General features: G+C 38.6%; 1 pseudogene; it reads left to right on the top strand.

Moving 5' to 3' along the window:
- The first annotated feature begins 17,106 nt into the window (after window positions 1–17,106).
- LOC149141433 (rhodanese-like domain-containing protein 8, chloroplastic pseudogene) lies at window positions 17,107–19,095 on the top strand (annotated as a pseudogene).
- The last annotated feature ends 295 nt before the right edge of the window (window positions 19,096–19,390 follow it).

Genomic DNA, 19,390 nt, shown 5'->3' with positions numbered 1-19,390 from the left:
AGCATGTTTCTTTCTACATTTCGGGCAAAAAATGGCCAAAGCCTCAGCTTCTGCTTTTTGTTTATTGTGAATCTTAAGGGTATCTAATTGTTCACTAAGACTCCCTAAGATGTCAGTTTTGAATTCATCAAGCATATTGCCGATTTCAGCCCTACTTACTGATCCCGTTGCAGATTTATTTTCTCTAAGGAGAGAAGGATCTCTAGGCCCTTTTTGAGTTTTTGATTTGCCCCTTGAGAGATGGATACATAGTTCTTCTATATCACTGAGTGAAAGTTGAGATATATCCCCTTTCCCCATCATGTTCAAGATATCTATCCATTCATCTCTAATGGCTTTTAATAGGAGGGATTTTAAGGTCTCTTCATCCAAGTTACTCATTTTTGCTCTTTTCAGGTTATATTGAAATCTTTCAAGTAAATATTCTAAGCTCTCATCTTCTCTTTGTATCATTTTAAATACCTCGTCCTTGTGATTAGTAGGCATACAATAGTCCAGATACCTATCCAAAAATGTTTGTTTCATTTCATCCCAAGACCTAATGGATTGAGTGAGTAACCCCATGAACCATTTCAAAGCTTGATCTTTTAATGTTGAAGGGAACAATTTGAGTTTCTGAGAGTCATCCAGATAGTCATAAGTTCGACACACAACTTCAAACTCAAATAAAAATGTTTCAGGGTCCTCAGTTCTTAACCCATGGAAATTTGGGAGGACAGATGGCGATATGTTTTTCATAGTAGCCCAGGAATCCTCATTAACAATAGGAAACCCAAATGAGTTATCCCCATCTCTATTTCCTCCTCCAAGGGGACCTCTACCTCCTCCATTGTTGTTTCCTCCTGCTCCTCTACCTCTACCTCTACCAACTCCTTCTTCCTCTGCCATGATGGTTCCCCTAGGGATTTCAAGATCTTTTGGTTCTTCTACAAAGGGTGAATGAGAAGAGATTTCTCCTTCTTCTTCAGATGATTCTACTTCCTCAATTACAATTGGTCTTTCTGTAGGAGAAAGAGAAGGGTCTCTTCCTGGTTCAAATTCAATAGAAGGTGTGGGAGAGTCAATTCTTGGCTCTTGAATTCCAGGAATTCTAGGGCTAGGAGTGTCGGTTGGAGATGAGGGAGGTGTCTCTTGTCTATTCCTTGAAGCAGATGGACTTGTAAAAATTGAACTTCGAGCTCTAGCTAAAAACCTTCCCCTAGAATCTCTAGCTCTATGCATGTCATTTTTTTTTTTTTTTTTTCTTCAAGTCAAGTTAATAGTTCTTTTTCTGATCTTCCAGGTCACTCTAGGTGCAAGAAGAGAGCATACTCAAGAAACTACTAAATCAATAACTTTCTCTTTTCTGATCCTCCAGATCACTTTGAAGTGCAAGAGGAGAGCATACTTTGATAGGTTATCAACTTCTTTTCTTGAAATTTTATGTTTTTTTTTTTCTAAGAATATGGCTACTTAATTTCACTTCCCCGGCAACGGCGCCAAAATGTTTAGTCAATTTAGTGTTGTCTAAATTGCTATCATAAATTGTCAACCCGGGGCTCGTAAGCTGATGAAGTGAAGGTGTACAGTATATACTTAAGTAACCTCTTAGATCTTTTTGTCGTTTGGGGGTGTTGTGGTCAATTTAACTTCCTAAGATGGAGTGATGATTTTATAAACAAATGAGTGATTTGTGTGTGTATGGTGGTTTCTAAATGAGTGAGTGTGTGTAACTGGTGGTTTCTAACTACCTTCTAAACTTGCAAAGAAAGAGCTTGAAAGAAATAACTTGAAATGAAACTGAAAGCAAAGCATAAAAACCACTTTCTAATGGCACTAGTCACTACTCATGCTGCTGCAATAAAAAAGGTAAGAAAAACCACTTTAAAGACCAATTATAATGTTCATCTCTTCCTAACACTCTGCTTCCAACATATAGTACTATGTGAAACACGATTAAGAAGTAGTTAGATATAAGTCTAAAAAGTAATCAAGCTCTAAGATGACAAATTATAACACCACTGTGCCTCTCTCCAACATTCTGCTTCCAACATACATTGTAATGTGTAACAAGTGAAGAAAGAGTTAGTGATATAAGTAAAAAACTACTCAAAGCAAGCTGTGATTTATTAGTATTCTGATCTCTTAAAGATGAATAACTTATGATAAGGAGACCATCAATATGTTAGCATACAACTTGAGAAGCTAAACTAGAAATCAAGCTAGAAAAACAGAATAAAGGCAGCAACTATGAATATGACAACTGAAAATACCATTAGAGATAAAGAAAATACAACAAAGACACACAATCCCGGGCTAACACCTGCAGAAAACAATCCTGATCAGTTAAAGTAAATGCTGGAAATGAGATGACAGTGAAAGTAAATCAAAACTGTACATGTATTAAAGAAAAGGAAAATTGCTGAATTCAAAAGAAGGAAATGGCAAGAACATAAAGGTAAATTTACTGTACAAAGGCTGTTATGAATGGGGGCCCTCCATCCACAAAACCCAAGGAAAGATCAGCTACTTGAAGGAGTCAAAACAGCACAGTCTTCTATTAACTCATATGCAGAAATTACAGTAAAAGTGCTGAAACAGCAGCTTCAAAACAGAGTTTCTGTACACACTAAAATTGTAGCAATTACATAAACAAAGCAACCAAAAACTAATCCTTAAGCGTGCGCAGATGCTGGATTTTATAGGCGTATGAACAACTGCCTACCGCGTAAAACATGAAACTAGAAATTAACTGACAGTCATGCTAATTGAATGGTACAGCAACACATAAACAGGTCCGTGTGTTATCTGGAGGGTACGATCGTCATGGAGGTTGAATCCAAGGTTGGATCCTGTCTCCCATAACCTGCATAGCGTGGAGGAATCGCCATCTGGAGTGACGTGACCTATCAGCTCACGCAGCACCATTTGAGCTGGCTTTGTTGATCGAAGTTTGATCCACGTTGACCGGAGGAGTGCGTGGCGTTGCTGACCGAACCAATAGCATAGGAACCTTTAACACCTTCATTCCCACGTGCCCATGTGATTCGTTTTTCAAAATGACACGTGGAACATAGAGATCGATGAAAAGGCTGCGGAATGACTAGATAGCTGCGGAATTGCTGAATGGCTGCGGAATTGCCAGACAGCTGCGGAATCTCTGTGCATATGTCAAAAATCTAGACAAACAGTCAAACATTAGCAAAGTTAACCAATCATGCTTAAAGACATCAAATGTAATGATCTGGATAGGTTTATGAGGAAAATAGGGCAAAAGAGAGGGATAAGTGAGGAAAAGCTGTAGGTAATGATAGATAATTAGGTGCAAGTTAGAGGCTCTACAGTTCCCTGACTTCGGAAGACCTGTAATGAAATCCATAGAAACCTCCGTCCAAATTGATGCCGGAATGGGCAATGGTTGTAATGTGCCTGGTGTGTTGACGGTTTCCCCTTTGTGGCGTTGACAGACATCACATTCGGCTACGAAAGTAAGGACGTCCTTTTTCATGCCTGTCCAAAAGAATGATCTTCTGGTGCGAGCATACGTCTTCTGAAAGCCCGAATGTCCTGCAATGGGAGATGAGTGCAATTCTGCCAAAATGCGACTTTTGAGGGTAGATGTTGGTGATATTACGACTCTGTCCTTGTAGCGAAGAATATCATTCTGCCACGAGTAGCCCTTGCTGGAATTAGGATCTACCTGCAATTGAGAAATGAGTTGGGAGAGCCCTGGGTGTGAAAACCATTCCCTGCGAGCCTCTTCAATCCAGTCTGGAATGGGAAGGGAAATTGCGAGCAGAGTACTTTCCTCCTCAAATTGGCGCGATAATGCATCTGCTACACTGTTGTCTTTCCCTTTCTTGTAAATGATCTCATAATCATATCCCAGCATTTTGGCTAACCATTTATTTTGTTGTGGGGAGGATAGGCGTTGCTCCAAAAAATATTTAAGACTGTGATGATCTGTGCGGATTTGGAAACGTCGCCCCAATAAGTAAGGTCGCCAGGTCTCGACTGCATGTAAGATGGCCACCCTTTCCTTCTCGTAGGTAGATTGGCCCAGATTCCTCCCACTGAGTTGTTGGCTTGTGAAAGCTAATGGTCGCCCTTCCTGCATTAAGACCGCCCCAATACCTGTACCCGAAGCATCACATTCAATGACAAAGGATTTGGTGAAGTCAGGTAGTGCTAAGACTGGAGTGGTACACATGGCGTTTTTGAGAGCGGTAAATGCCTGTTGTGCTTCCTCGTTCCAGAAGAAGGAATTTTTCTTTATGAGTTGAGTGAGGGGCTTCGCTATGCGGCCATAGTTGCGGAAAAATTTACGATAATAGCCTGTGAGACCCAAAAATCCTCTCAAGCTCTTCAAAGTCTTAGGTTGAGGCCATTCTTGCATTGCCTGGATCTTTTTGGGGTCCACCTTGACACCTTCACGCCCCACAATGTGGCCCAAATACTCAACTTCTTCCATGCCAAACGAACACTTAGACATCTTGACAAATAATTTATGCTTGCGGAGCAGTTGCAAGAGTAGATCTACATGCTGAAGATGTGCCGCCCAAGTGCCACTATAGATGAGAATGTCATCGAAGAAGACAAGGACAAATTTTCTGAGATATGGTTGGAGGATGTGATTCATAAGACTCTGAAAAGTAGAAGGGGCATTACAGAGACCAAATGGCATGACCAGGAACTCATAGTGGCCTTCATGAGTTCTGAAAGCCGTCTTGGGAATGTCGACTTCCTTCATGCGAATTTGGTGGTAGCCGGAGCGAAGATCCAACTTAGTGAAGAATTGAGCCCCATTGAGTTCGTCCAACAAATCGTCAACCACCGGAATGGGAAATTTATCTTTGACTGTCAACTTGTTGAGGGCCCTGAAGTCGGGACACATCCGCCACTCCCCATCTTTCTTGAGGACCATGACCACTGGGGATGAATAAGGACTAATGCTGGGACGAATGACACCTGCTTCCAACAATTCCTTGATGATTTTTTCTATTTCATTCTTTTGAGTGAACGGATATCTGTATGGCCGCACATTTGGGGGTTGGGCCCCTGGAACCAAGGTGATGCTATGATCATGTTCCCCTCGCGAGGGTGGAAGCCCATGAGGCTTGTCAAAGACCGTCCGATGGTTATTTAAAATCTGCTGCATCTCAAGATGAATTGGCAGAGACCTGGTTTCGACTACCTGGATGGCATTAAATTGAGCTACCACTCCATGATGGCCCTTTTTAAACAATTTTTCCATCCGATGCGAGCTGATGACAGAGGGGGCTCCCGCCTGGAGGCCACGGAGGGTATGTGTGGAGTTTTTATGCTTAAAACACATATATAACTCCTGGAAATCCATTGTGATTGGCCCAAGGGTGCGGAGCCATTCAGCGCCTAGGACAATGTCGCATCCCCCCATGTGTATGGCAAACATGTGGGTTTTCAACTGATAATACCCCATTTGAAGTTTAACATTTTCACAGCGGCCTTCACATTTCATTGTGCCCCCATCTGCAATTTGGACTTGGAAGTTAGAAACTGCCCGTACAAAACAATGCGTTGCTTCGGCGATTTTTTGATGGATGAAATTATGGGTACTTCCACTATCAATCAAGACTATTACTGGGCGATGTTTAAGAAAACCCCTGATTTTGAGAGTTTGAGGGGAAGAAATTCCTGCCAACGCATTGAGCGAAATAACTGGTTCGTCAGATACAATCTCCTTTTGGTTGTCTTCTTCGATCGCCTCTGGTTCCTCAAGTGGCAGATCTTCCTCGGTGGAGCTATAGTCAGTGGCATCTATTTGAAAAAACTTGGGCTCCTTGCATTTATGACCAAGGGAATATTTTTCATCACAGTAGTAACATAGTCCTTGCTTCCTTCTTTTGGCCATTTCCTGAGGTGACACCTTTTGGACCTTAAGTGTCTGAGTCGTGTTGTGAGCTTGTGGGGGACGACCTTTAGTGGGGAAATTGGGGCGGTTGTATTGGGCTGTTATGGCACGTTCCACCTTACGAGCTACCTGGCAAGCCTCCGTCCACGTGGGAGGGTGGTGGAGTAGAACTTGAGCTTTGATGGCTTCTTTAAGACCACTGATAAAACATTCCGTGTAGAACTCATCTGAGAGACTCTGAGTGCGGAAGGCTAAGGCTTCAAAAGCGGTGATATATTCATCCACTGTACCCGTCTGTCGGAGCTTAGTGAGACATCCCAAAAAGGAGTCTCCCTGTTCAAAGCGATCGTGAAGAGCTTTGGAAAATTGGGCCCAACTCGGAAAAGGTCCATTGCGGCGTTGATGCCATTCCGCCCATTGCCATCGTTCATTGTCCAAGTACATGGTCCCCACCATAAGCTTAGTCCAATCATCTTGGAGAAGATTCAATTTGAAATATTGGTCCATTTGTGCTAGCCATGCGGACGTGTGAGAACCCTCAAATTTCTGCATATCCAACTTGGGAGGTCACTGACTGGGTGGTGAATGGGTGTGCCAGACGTGAGGAGAGTGGCTAGACTCACCCTCATGGTGTTCATGGTCATTATACGGTTCCTCGAGAGCTGGCTCCTTGCCCTTATCGAGTGCTTTCCGTACCTGGCTAGTTAGTCTGCTAATCATATTTTTGAGGTCGTTCATATCTGCTTCAATTTTGTCTAGCCTTTCATTGGCCATCGCTTGAGCTCTAGTTTCTACCATACACCAACTTGATGAAAAATTGGGACCGCCATTTTTTTTTTTCTAATAAATTGAATGGTACCACCGTGCTCAGCTCGTCATCCTGATGCTGATGGGCTAGATCACAAATAAGCGCTTCGGAAGATCTCAGACTTTTTTTTTTTTTTTGGAAAACTCCTAACGGAGTTTTACTCCTTGATCAATACTGCAGTCGCCAAATCCTCAAAATGTCAATGCCGCCAAAAGTCCTGCGAAAAGTATATCCAGGTACAGGAACCCTTCACAACTACTCCGATCTGGTGGATCTGAGAGATCTGAATGGTGGAACAACTGCTGCTGCTGATCTGATGGAGCTGCGGGACTGATGTCTGCTGCTGCTGCACTTGCTGATCTGGAATAGATGATGTGTGATCCCCCGATAGAAAGGGAACTATGGTCTTGAGGAGTGTCAGGTGCTACAGATCGCAATATACATAAGGGTTTGACAGTAGTACTCGGCCCAATGTTTCAGGGCTCTAACTAAGGAGGATCGACCGTACCCTTAGCTGTACAACCCGACTACCCTATCGTATGGGTGAATAATCTCTCCGAGTGCTGTTCTCGGTGTATTGTAGCCACAAGACGACCGAAGGTTTATCTATGGCGAGGTTTCAAGGGAGCTAGGGGGCTTCCTATATACCCAGAGGGTACGTGGAAGACAGTCCGTGCGCGGTTCTGTCTAATGCGCTACTACTCGAAGGGGTACCCACAGGGGTTACAAGGGGGTCCAACAGATGTGACCACCTCTTGTATTTCCTGCGTGCATGCCTCCCCAAATCCACAGGTTTATGCAATTAACGACAGATCCCGTGGTTTAAAGACGCCGGAACACGTCTCTAGCCAAATTTTTTTTTTGCTAAAAATTGGAGATCCCACCGAGCCCTAGAAAGTGCTCTGATACCACTTGTTATGCTCTTAACCTGCAAAGTAATACCCAAACACAGAATATGAGAAGAAAAGATACCCAGAACACAGAATAGCAATGATTTTATTATTCAGAGAGAAATGTTCACAGGCCTCTTCGAGGGGGCAACCTCCAATAGAGCAGAGCTCGATTACAAAAACAAGACACTATGCTCCTTGTAGGGAGTCTCTATCCTTTATATATGACTCATACATACAATACCACGGGCCAATACCATGGGTTTTATTAATACCATCTATCTAATACTACCGCCCATTTGCAACTAACTGTGGTCCCGTCATTAATTGCGGGTTAACCACTTACAAATATTAATATGGGCTTTATTGACTCTTGACTATGACGTGATCCCATGACATAAATAAGGGGGTTAGGGTGGGACCCTAACATTGAATCTTTGACTAACCTCATGAATCTTCAACTTCTTTACAAATAACTCATTACATTACATAGTGATTGTTCACATTCCACTAATGACACTTGGAATTTCACTTACAACATATTTACAAATAATATACATTTTCCACATGTATCCATGTGAGACAAAATAGGCTAGAGACAGCCTAACAAGACAAAACACTATGACTCAAAAGTTTGGGGAAAGACCAACTTGGCAACATCCACTTGATGACTCTTGGTGACATACTGATACCAAGCTTGGTACTGTGCTATGGTGTCCCCATACTGCTTGATAGTGTCTTTCTGGTAGCAGACTCTTACCTCCATAGCTTGTGGGTATATGGTCTTGGAACCCTTATCCAACTCATCCTGAAGCATGCACAACATGGTCTTGACTACGGCAGGACCACTAATGTACTTCTACATGTTTTCTACGCTCATCTCCAAGTCATCGTTGGTGGCCTCTCGCCTTAGTTACTCCATGTACCTGTTGATCTCTAGTCGGACTTGGTTCTTCTCCTTGGCTACGGTGAGGGAACCGATTGACGAGATCTTGTGCATTCTCACCATGACATCCAAACTCTTGAAAAACCATGCATATGAAGCCTGTATGTTATTGATGAATGGGGCAAGTTGCTCATAGTTCTGGATCTACATCAAGATCTTTGCTTTTTCTCGCTCTGCATGCGGCTTCATCACCTTGGGCAAGTGAATTGGGGCTCCTTTGTATCTCATTGTCCATTCTTACACATGGGTGATAACAGTGTGTGTCTCTTAGAGTTTGAACAATCTCTCTGCTCCACCACTAGAAACAAAATATATGGACAACCACCTTATGCACGGGGACAAATCCGTCATAGATTTTCAACATGGTGGCGCCAAGAGTTGATACTTCAGTAAATATCGATTTCCTCATTTCTTCCATTACGTGAATGCCAGAGCTTTAATATCGAATGTGAAAATGAGCTCTAGTAGCGTCCATTAAATAGATTTGGTCGATTTAGGGTTTATGGCGCAAAGGCCAAAAATCTAGGAAAAAGTGACACTTGGTGATAGTTTCCAAAAATAACTCAAGTATAACTACGACTGATAAAAATAGATCCCTATTTTTTAGGGATGATTTTTTATTTTTCAGGAGAAAGCTTCCATGCATGCCCAAAGATATTGCGCACTTCCGAGGGGAACTAGAAATTGTACTGGCTCATGCATCGGGCAGTTGTTAAGGGAAAGCCTCTACACAATTTCTGGGTTGAGTGGCCCAGGCTGCCTCTCATGTTCTGCGTCTTTACCAGCTGAAGGAAAACTGTCAACTGGCTCTGTGCAGTTTTGGAGCTAAAGGCTCACTACTGGCTTGGACTGTGTAATTCCTGAGAGCAAGGCTAGTTTCCCTCAAGTATTGCGCAATTCACTAAGGCAAGCCTGAAACCGGGTTAAAACAAAGTCAAGAGATCGTCTTGTGGGTTAGACAAGTAAATCAAGTTAGAAAACACAAGTTGTAAGCCGAAGATAAAGCTCAATCAAATCACAAGTACTAGGGTCAATGTAAGATGAGTTGTAGTGATTTTAGGAGGGAGGCTGCAAAATGAAGCATAGGAAAAATTTTGGAGGGTGGTTGTAGCTGCTACAAAATGGACTTAGAACTAGTTAATGTCAATCCTATAGAGATTCAAGAATTAATTCAATAACATATGAAAATATTTCAAAATTTTCTCATAGAGATTCCTCTTGAAAGAAAGATCGAGCACATTATCAAAATTAAAATAGGATGGAAACTTGTCATCATTGAACCATATTGGAATCCACATTATCAGAAAAATAGAAATAAAAAAATCAAGAGAATAGTATAATATCGACTCTTGTAGTCCTTTCTTGAAAGAAGGACGAGTTGTTTAGCTTATGCATATATTTATGAGGATTGAATAAGATAATAATAAAAAACATTTTTTCTATTCCCTTCATATATGAAATGGTGAATGAGCTTCACGGAAATAAGTATGTTTCTAATCTAGATTTGATATCGGGATGCTACCACATCAGAGTAAGATTAGAAGTTTTGGAGAAAACCACTTTCCAAACTCATGAAAGGCACTATGAATTCAAATTTATGCCCTTGGGATTAACTAACTCTCCAACCACCTTCTAGGTAACCATGAATGAAGTGTTTTGACCCTAACTAAGGAAATTTGTGCTAGTATTCTTTGATGACATTATTATATATCGTAAAATATGGGATAAGCATTTGAAGCACTTGGAGGAAGTTCTCTCTCTTTTATAAAATAACCAATTTTATGCAAAGATGTCAAAATGTACCTTTGGAAAATAAGAAATAGATTATTTGGGACATGTGATATCAAAGGAAGGTGTGAAGGTAGATCCCAACAAAATTAAGGTGATCACACAGTGGCCCAAACCAACTAACATTTCCAAGTTAAGAGGATTTTTGGGTTTAATAGTATACTATCGAAGGTTTATTTAAAATTATGCCCACATAATTGTCCCCCCAACAATTTTTTTAAAAAGGAACTCATTATAATGGGATGATCAATCAAAATGATGTTTTGAAATATTAAAGGAGATAATGTCCACCACCTTTGCATTAACAACTCTAGATTTTTCAAAACCTTTTGTAATCGATTATGATGCTTCAAGTTTCAAAATAGGGCCAATGTTGATACAAAATGGTCAACCTCTGGCATTTAAAAGCAAGAAGCTCAATAAAAGAAAATGTCTAAAATCTACATATGACAAAGAAATGCTTGCCATTATGCACGCTTTAGCCAAATGGTAACAATATCTTATGGGAAGCAAGTTTTTTATACAAAAAGATCATAATAGTCTTCAAAACCTTCTCCAATAAAATATACTTTCTACAAAACAACAAAAATGGATCAAAAAATTGCCACTTTTGATGTGGAGGTACTACATAAAAAAGGAAAGGAAAAGATAGTATCAAATGCTCTCTCACGAAAATATGAAGAGTCATTGTCACTTGTAGTTTCGATTTTAATTGCATAATGGCTCAATAAAATTTGAAGCCAATATTCAAAGAATCCATAAATTTGTGTCATAATAAATAATACTTTTCAAACCAAATTTGAATGGAAAAATGACATCCTTTTTTATAAAGGAAGAATTACCTAATCCCAACTTCAAGATTCAAATCTAAGTTTCTCACGGAATGTCATGACTTGCCAGCAGTAGGACGTGTGGATTTCTTTAAAACCTATTGTAATTCACACCAATTATTTTTTGGAAAGGAATGAGTAAAGATATTCAAAATTATGCGGAAAAGTATGATCAATGTTAGAGAAATAAAAATGAAAACATTATGGTTCTAATATTGCTACATCCCCTACATATTACTAACCAAAAGTTGGAATAAATAAGGATGGACATTGTGTCATATGGAAAGGACAAAATCCTTGGAGTAGTTGACAGGCTCAAAAAGTATGCACACTTCTTGGGAGTAAAGAAATTAGACTATGCAATATGAATCACTAAATTATTTTTTAAAAATGTATACAAATTGCATGGATTTCAAAATTCATTGTTACTGATAGAGATGCCAAATTTAAGGGGAACTTTTGGAGGGAATTTTTTAGACAAACCAGAACATGCCTCAACATGTGTTTTACTTATTATCTCCAAAAATACGGTCAATGAAAAATTGTCATTGAATTTTTGGAAGCTTACCTATATTGTTATGTAACAAACAAATAAAATAAGTGGTTACAAAGGTTACACCTTACTGAATGATGGTACAACTCTACTTATCATATTTTAGCCAAAATTACTCTGTTTCAAGCTCTTTATGGTTATGAGTCTTCTAAAGAATTTGCTATAAAATAAACAAAATTTTCAGTGATAATGGGATCAATTAGAATAAAATCAAAAGGCCCTCCAAACACTGAAGGAAAATCTTGTCCTGATGATGAACCACACTGGTTGGTTCGAAACGCGTCGACCTAATTATACTAATGTGATTTCTTCCAAAAATGTCTTCAAATAATCAAAATCTAAATATCACAAGAAATAATACGAAACAACAAGTTGACCAACACAGAACAATGATAGAATTTGAGATTGGGGATTGGGTATTTGTAAAACTTCAACCTTACAAACAGTTATCCTTGAAACAACAAGGGAATAAAATTATGGAAAAAAAGGTATACATACCATATCATATTAATAAAAAGATCAACCAAGTAGCATATAGATTTAACCTCCAAGATAAAATCCGCATTCACAATATTTTCCATGTTTCTTACCTCAAGAAACTACTAGGTAAGCACTAAATAGCACAAACAACACTTCTCATGTTAAACAATAAAGGGAAGATCATTTTAGAACTAGAAGACATCATTACCACTAGAGAAAAGAAATTACAATCACAAATAATCAAATAATATATTATTAAGTGGAAGAACTTATCGAAAGAAGAAGCAATGAGAGACAAAACATTTATGTCAACAACACCCTTCGTTACCTATGCTCTGAGAACAAAACATTTCTTTTGAGGGGAGGACAATGTTATAAACATAACAAATGATAGTTAATTAGTCAGTGAATAGACGTGTCTTATCAAAAGGACATGTCCCTTAGTGAAAGGGCACCCCGCCTAGGTATTTATAACAAGGTCCCTCTTAGTAATATTCATCGTTTTATCAATTATATGTGTGTGTGTGTGCAAATTTTTTTTTTTTTTGCGTATTACATTATGGCACATAATTATGAGGCAATAATCAATATTATAGAGTGGGTTGTTGTTATGTTTTCAACAATCTATTCTCGGTGATTTGCATGTAGTTTGCACATGTTAGACAATTTGCACGTAAGTTTTAAGTCAAAGAGGGTGGATGTAGCTTATATGAGTTAGTTTCAATTTCATTTAAGCAATTTTCTAATTTTGACTTTGCCTAAAGTCTAGTTAAGGATAACACACAAAGTATAATGGTAGGACACAAACCCCAAGGAGATATTCTCACTTCCTTAGAGTGCACTAATTAAAGACTTATATTCATCATGCAAAGATAATGGTGCATATCCCGTCACTATGCTAGATCTATGGTTTGTGTATATTTTTTTAACCCTAAATAGACCTCCTTTTCTACATAAGAAGGTATGATTTTGTGTTTTATTCATTCGGTTCTCTAGTTTTTCCTATAGTATATTTCATTTAAGAATTAATGAGAATGCAATGGCATATATAGATAACCTATGTGGTGAATTTATATCATATATTTCTATAATATGTGATTGTAAATTTTAATGTTATTAGAGATGTAGTTTGAGCATATTTTTTTTATCAAGCTGGTATTTTAGGAATTATTTTTGCACATAGTTAGCTTACAATGGTCTATCAAATCTAACATTATAAAAGTGTAGTCTCTGAAGTCTTCCAAATTCCATGTATGGATAAGCAAGTTGTTTAGAGTAGAGTGTTGTCAGAGGGCTTTAGTGGATGATGTATCCAAGCTTCAATGACCAAAGTAGAAGTGTGTCATTGATCAATGCACGAAAATGAGAAGAGTTGCATGATGTGAAACCCTAGTTGATCCAATGATCATATATTTTAACTTGTTTGGCATATTTGCATCTATTGCAAGTCCTAGTATGTCGCATAGCTACATGTTGGAGGGAGTCTCCAACTTTATTCCCTGCAATTTAGGATTTTAGAAACTCCAGAAATTTTCAAACTTATGGTACCATCCAGAGAATTTGGTTCCATACGTATCCCAAATATTGATTGAACACAACAAGAAAGTAGTTCATACAAAGCAAATCATATTAAATTCAATGAAGGACGACTTAATCCCTCGTATCATCGGCGAAAAACACCAAAAATAGGTTTGATGCTTTTGGAATTTGTACTAGAGTGCGAATGTATCCAAGAAGATGTTGAAGAACAATATCACCTGTATCCATATGAGTAGCATAGATACAATAAAAAATTATCTCATGAAGATAATAGAGCTAAGATATCATATTGTTGCAGCTAGGTACATAGTTGAGGGTTGTAACATACTTTACCCTCAAGGTGACTTTATAGAGGTGGGGTATGGAAAAGTTTCACTTTCCGCAATCATAGCTAACCTATTTTTCTGAAGTCACCATCATCTTCTTCTTGTTGAGAGCTTTCTTATGACCTTTGGGCATGAAGTGATGGGCCTTAGAAGATTTTTTGTTATATGCCATGTCGACACTCGTACCATTGATAAGTGGTTTACATGTGGTATTCTCTGCCCATGTGTTTACGATTGTATAGGGCCACATTCATAGCCAAACACGGTGTCCTACCTACTGTGATGGAAGTCATAATTGTCAATTGACGATTGGGAAAAAACAAGCTATTTAACTTCTTGCATTCCATGTTTTTCAATTTGAGTCTAGTGGATGGATCCATTAATTCTTAGTACCTCACTTTCCCATCATTTAACATATCTTTCAACTAGCCACCAAGCCATTGTGATGCATAACATGCCCTTTTTAGACTCCACTCGATCTAATTGACGAAGGCTGGAGCATCTGGATGTAACCGTATGTAAAGATATCTAATATCTAAGACATACAAGTGAAACAATGGTGCACATTAACAATCCCCTAAATCTAGATACAATTGAAGATATGAGATATCCGAGATCTTGGACATCTAAGGTAAAAAAATGGAGCACATTAGCAATCATGTAGATTTATATACAATTGAGGATATAAGATATCTAGGATCTGGGACATCCAAGGTAAAATAATGGAGCACATTAGCAATTTCCCAAGTCTAGATACAATTGAGGATATGAGATATATGGGATCTAGGACACTCAGGGTAAAACAATGACATATATTATGTACACTTTCATGGACTTTAGCAGTTAAACTGTTGCATGAAGGCGGGTCCCTTTTCCCACAAAAAAGGATATCTCATACATCAATTTGGTGTCGGGCTTGGTTCTGACCTTAAAAATAGATTATTATTATCATTATTATTATATTAGCAATCATTCAAATTTGGATACAGTTGAGGATATGATATATTTTGGCATCCAGAAAAACTTTAAGTCATGACCAAATAAAAAACTCGTATCCAAGCCCCAAGGGTTAGCTTAACTGGTCAAATAAGTGCTTTGCCATTCGGGAGGTCATAGGGTCAATTCTCCCCAAAGCCCTTGGGGTTAGGCCTAGCTATTGGCCGCGGGGCTTGATACCTTGATCAAGCTCAGATATTTCTGTTGGTCCACATCGAGGTTCAATGAGTCCACATGGAAGGGACGTTGATGTGGATTTTTTGAAGTGGTGACTGACATGGTATTAAGGATGGATGTTGATGATGTGGCATGCCAATGCGGTGTGCCAGTGTGGCACATAAGGACTATGAAGATGTCATGGTGGCTTATGTGGAGCACTTGTGGTGAAGGTCACATGGAGACTAGGAGATTAGGATTTAAAACTTTGGAAAAATTGTTGTTTTTATGTTTTTTATGAATTTGGATGTTTTGGTTGTGAGATATCCCAATGTGTCATTTATTCAAGAGTCTTAGTGCTTAATTAATAGAACTAGTAGTGGATGGGAATTAGGGAATTCCTGGTAGTTGACGGTCCAACAAATGAATTGGACTTAGTAAAAAAAAGGGTGTGTTATCCATCTCGATTGTCCGGTGGATAGTTAACAAATATCTCAGAGAATGGGAAAGTGAGGTGCCATTAATTGATGGATCCATGCACTCAACTAATGATTTAAAAACATGGAAGGAAAGAAGTTAATTAGTTTTGTTTTTTCCTAGCGGCCAATTGAAAATTATGACTATCAACATATTGGGTAGGCCGACATGTTCGACTATTAATGTGGCATTGTACAATGGGAGACATGTGGGTGGAGGTTTCCATGTGTCAATCATATGGGGGTCAACATGGCATAAAGTGGAAAAATCTTCTGAGGGCCATAACTTTGTGCCCATAGCTCAGAATAAGGTAAAATTTATATTGCTAGAAAGCCCTTGCTGAGAAGCAGATGACGACAACATCATAAAATAGGTCCAATATGATTGTGGAAAGTAAAAAACCTTCCATACCCCACACCCATATATTCACCTTTGGGGTTGGGTATGTTACAAATATAATGAGCTACAAATTTTTTTGAATGATTTTAGCTCACCTTGACAAAAAATTATCTATGTTATTTATGGTTGAGAGAAGGATCCAGTAGAGCACAAAAGTTAGTGAATGAAAAACAAATCTTGTTAAATTTAGTGAAGGAACACTTGATCCATCGTATTGTCATGGAAAAGAATGTTAAAGGTATGTATGATGCATTTAGAACCCTGTACTAAAGTGTGAACATATCCAACAAGATGCTCCTGAAGAACAAGCTCACAACTACCTATATTGATCCGAATGGAAAGTCGCATCACACATGGTAGTTACCCATGGTATTTACCCATGATATTTCCCCATGGTATGTACCCATGGTGTTTACCCATGGTATCCTCCCATGGTAATCACCCATGGTATTGTAACTCAAAAGACTATAAATTTGGGCCTCACTTTGTAAAAGGACATATTCATCCAGAAAATGTAGTTGGAACAATTTTCTTTATTTTAATAAAATATTTCTTATGTGTTTTATTATTTTAATAAAAGTGTTGTTGATTTGGCTAAGGATTTCCTGTAGTGCCTCCTCCTTTTTAGAAAGTTTTTCATCACCAAATCCTTCACTAGAATCATATTTCCTTTCTTCCTATCTTTTGTAGAAAAGTTTCGAGATTGCAATATAATCGTTCAATTTGCAGCAGCTAGCCAATGTTTCTCAACAGAGAAAGAGAGAAAGGATTTTGGTGAGAGCTAACTAAGAGCTCGTTTGGGAGAAGCAGTGGCTCCAAAGATTTTATCCTCTGATACAATGTTATGATGGATAAAATGGGTACATTGCAAGACACAACCTCTAAATGCTTGTGCCATTGCCATTTTTATGAAGACTTGTGTGGTGTTTCCTTAGATAAACGGTGGCCTTGGTAATGCTTGAGGGTTTTCTCAAGCTCAACGCTCTACTTTTAGTTCAACAGACCTTGTTGTGCATAGTATTGCTTATAGAGCAGTGATTTCCCGTGTTATGGCACCAAGCTACCAAAAATGAATCAATGCACAATATAGTGGTACATCTTTGGATGCTCTTGCCTATGCTAATTGGGCAAAAAGAGATGCTCGATTTGAAAACATACTTGTGCAGATATCTCCTTCTTCTGGTCATGCGTTTCCAAAGTTGAAATTATGACATAAATTTTCACTATTGCAGGTGGTGAGTAGTGTATCCCATCTTCCATTATTGGATCCATCAATGAGATCCATGCCTCTCAGTTCTAGTGAATGGAAGTAATGATTAAATGTTACAAACAATTTGAAAAATGAATTTGATGGAATTACAAATACAAATATTACCAATAAGGATTAGAGGAGGAAAATGCTTCTATTGGACGTATGGAATTATTATGAATGGGATATTGGGCATTTCTAGGGAGAAAAAAGACCCGATGTTGATTTCTTTAGGAATACTAGTCTTGGAATTTCAGATGCAGAGACAACATTTCAGATCCATTGGCATGGGTGGACAAAAAAGTATTGATATTATTATGTATTGCATAAGAGGAATTCATTGTGATGTTTATTTTGTTATTCTAAGGCATAAAGGTTTCCAAAACTTGTACACTTTGAAAGGGGGAATCACATAATACCTTAAGGGAGAGGACCACTTTAAATGGATGAGAAATTTGTTTGTGTTTGATTTTCGGTTATTTGTCTTTCCAAATATTTTCAAGCCTATAAATTCCACTAATAACAAAGGAGGGTATTAATTCATGGAGAGATACAAGCAGATCAAGACTATCTTTCATTTTGCAACAGTACCTTTGGAAGGTGCCAATTGTGTGAATCTTTGTTATCTGAAATGCAACATCATAATTGTGCAAAATTGGACTATAATTTACTCATTTTGTCATGTCAAGAGTGCGTGTAGGATTTCAAAGGTTTTTGTTTGAAAATATGCACAAGTGCTCCTAGGCTTAGATTTGGCTTATATTCTTCCCTTCTAGCCATGGAGTTAACAACTATGGGTGCCTTTGTTGACTATCTCGAAGTGTACTTTTGGCTACATATCCCTCTTAATTCCAAGGTAATGTCATGGTGGGACTATCAAATCAGAGCAATGGGAATCACAAATGTGAAACTTGAGCAATGGGAGGAAGCTCATTGGATACTGATAATTTACAAAGATAAGCCACCATATTTCTACCAAGAAGATCGGCAAGCGAACTATCTCATCACAGTTATGGGTCAACCACAAAAAACCCTTGTCATTGAAGTCCATTTGTTAGGTCGCACATTGTCAACATCACATTTGTCCTACAAGAATTATAGGGTATCTCTATCCTTGGATATTCATCCACCATGGTTATGGGTCACCACACGAAACTCTTGCCATTGAATTCCATTTGCTAGGTCGCACACTGTCGGTATCACAGTTGGCTCATAAGCATTACAGGGTATATTTATCCTCAGATCTTCGTTCATCACAATTAGGGTCAACCACAAACCCATGGTTATTGGTCATCCACAAACCCATGGTTATGGCTCAACTGCACAAAACCCTTCTCTTCATTGGATCATGGTCAACAAAATCTTCTGAGGAGGGAACTCTACGCAATGGGGACCATTGTTTCCTAAGGAGGGAGGAATGATATGAATGGAAAGTCACATCCACACATGGTAGTTACCCGTGGTATTTATCCATGATATTTTCCCATGGTATTTACCCATGGTATCCACTCATGGTAATTACCCATGGTATTGTAACTCAAAAGGCTTTAAATTTGGGCCTCGCTTTGTAAAAGGATAGGTTCATCCATACAAAGTAGATGGAACAATTTTCTTTATTTTAATAAAATATTTATTATGTGCTTTTTGTGTTTTTATCTTCTCTTTGGGTGTTTTCAGCTCTCGACTCCCCACATTTGTATCATACATGAGTCAACCATATAATGGTTTTCTATCTCACGAAGATAATAGAGTTGAGATATTGGATTCTTTCCATAGGGGAGATAGTTGATGATAATGAGTTACTTTGGACTTATCTTAATGGATTTATCCCACCATGGCACAATTTTTCCTATATTATCTATGGTTGGATGAAGTTGCTTGACTTCACACATTCGTGGGATGCTTTCATCGAAGAGGAGATGGGACTAGCCCTCATCAAGAAGGTGAGGAAGGGAGGAAAGAAAGGATTTGGTAAGGGTCAAAAGTATAAAGAGGACTCATGGATTTTTAACTCTTAGAAGAAAAATTTGAGCCATATCAAGTTCTTCAATTTCAACGAGTATGGGAATTATGCTTGTCAATGT

This window comes from Pinus tabuliformis, chromosome X (genome assembly GCF_031772625.1).
Source record: "Pinus tabuliformis cultivar Carrire ecotype Pingquan chromosome X, CPIR1, whole genome shotgun sequence".
Taxonomy (NCBI): Eukaryota; Viridiplantae; Streptophyta; class Pinopsida; order Pinales; family Pinaceae; genus Pinus; species Pinus tabuliformis.
Note: the sequence above shows the minus strand (reverse complement) of the source record. Positions and strands in the feature narration are given on the sequence as shown.